The sequence below is a fragment of the Gavialis gangeticus genome, unplaced genomic scaffold (assembly GCF_001723915.1).
Source record: "Gavialis gangeticus isolate Ggan-Ray unplaced genomic scaffold, GavGan_comp1, whole genome shotgun sequence".
In the NCBI taxonomy this organism is placed as follows: Eukaryota; Metazoa; Chordata; order Crocodylia; family Gavialidae; genus Gavialis; species Gavialis gangeticus.
In genome coordinates this window covers 76,541,962-76,543,891 of record NW_017729034.1, presented here as the reverse complement: position 1 = coordinate 76,543,891, position 1,930 = coordinate 76,541,962, and the positions used below count along the sequence as shown (strand labels likewise).

Sequence of the window (1,930 nt, the reverse complement as noted above, 5' to 3'; positions counted from 1 at the left end):
CCTGTTGATGTTGATTTCAGACTGTTGAGCAGCTTTAACTTGTAGTCTATAATAAATATTTTGAGGCCAAAATACTTGTGGGTTTTCTACTTAAACTATTTACTGGATTGGGATTGGCCATCGATGTTTACAAATGGGTCCTGGTACAAAAAAGGTTGAGAACCACTGTTCTAGGCCAGATGCAGACATTAAATTTATACCTGTATAAGTGATCGGAAATAGGTCTATACCCATAACAGAACAGAAGTTCTACACACACAGACTGGTTTAAAAATGGCAGAACCTGGTCTCAGATTTGTCCCCTTCCCTCCCCACCTCACAAAGAGCAAACCTGTGTTCTTTTCACTACTGATCTAAACTAGGCTGCTTACAGAAACCACTTAACTTAAATCCATTCCACCTCAGGCTTTTTGAATGTCTGTACCTATCCCTTCAGAGAAGGGCCATGCTTTAAGCAGGGTTCTGCAAAAGCTGCAATATCACAGCATGGTACATACCAAGGCAAAGCATAATGGGAGCTAGCCTCTTTGACATCAGCAATACCCAAATAATGAGGTCACAAGGTCTACAGAGAGTAGCAATTGCCCTTCTTAACTCCCATGGAGATTGACCAGTCATCATATAACTGATAAATAGCTCACTTTTAACAAAATAGTGTAGTGGTCCATTCCCGGAAGATGTAGAAACGTAACAAATGTGATCTGTATTAGAGAAAAAGGGAAGGCATCTCTTCTATTCACTCACTAAAGTTCATATCCAAAGGTTATAGTTTGGGGTAATGCTGCCATCTTTCAGGATGTCATTTGGATCTCTACTGGGCTGTGCAAAGCTTCGGTCCCTGATTCAATTCAGCAGAGATTCGGCCCGATTCAGTGGCTGAATCAGAATCAAGACAGGAGACACTTTAATTTCTCTGAATCAAATCGGAACCCTCTGAATCAATTTGGAGAGATTCTGAAAGATTCAGCGATTCAGATATAGACACAGCTTTAAATGTTTTTTCTACATATCTCAAGGTACCAGGCAGCTAGTGAATGCTGCGATGGTGAGGCGGATAGAGCGTCCCCAGGAATGTGGGAAGCTCCCCAGCGTACTTGGCAGCAGACCCAGAAGTAGACCAGAAGCACTTTCAGTCCACTTCCAAGTCTGCCGGGGAGCACGCTGAAGGATCCCCATCCCCCCCACACTACCCCAGCTCAGCAACTGGCACCTCCTGGGCCTGGGGGGCACTCAGTGTTCCCCCGCAGCCAACTGCCGGGCCAGGGGGCATAAGGGAGCCCCCCTGTGTGCTCGGCAGCAGACTCCAAAGTGGACCACAAGTACTTCCAGTCCACCTCCAGGTTCACCACTGAGCACGCAGGCTCCCCCCACCCCGTGTTCCTGTGGGATGCTCCATCTGCCCCAACATCACAGCATTCACAAGCCACGCTGGTACATCGCGGTACGTAGAAAAACTTTTAAAGCTGTGCCTATGGCCGAACCACTGATTCTCCAAATCAGCATCAAATCTGAATTTGACCAAATTGAATCAGAGACAGTGATCCGAATCAACTAATCGAATCACTGTCCCCAATTCAGGCCAAATCCAAATCCAAATTAAGTACAGCCAGTTTTGCACACCCCTAGTCTCTACCATGTTTATTAAAACCAATTATGGAAGTTGATTCTAATAGGCATTTGAAAGCTAATTTGCACATTTTCAAATTCAAAGCAGCTATTTCAGACCCCAATCCAATACCTATAAAACCTAATGAAAACATTAACAGATTTCAAAATAGGAGCCAGTTAAAACATGCAGCTAACCCTGTTGAAGTGTTTTTTAATTAACAAAGCAAAAATCTTAACTGTAGAAAAATGGAACAGCTCAAATGGATAGCAGCCAGCATGCACCTGCTCATGCTTTAAAAAAAAAAAAAAAAAAAAAACCCCC

The 1,930-nt window shown here is 43.9% G+C and overlaps 1 protein-coding gene across 1 annotated transcript in view; it reads right to left on the bottom strand.

Annotated features, from left to right (window-relative positions):
• Positions 1-1,930, bottom strand: part of CNKSR3 (CNKSR family member 3) — a gene marked incomplete at its 5' end in the record, with an annotated part of 70,296 nt that overhangs the window by 48,922 nt on the left and 19,444 nt on the right. The window lies entirely within an intron of this gene.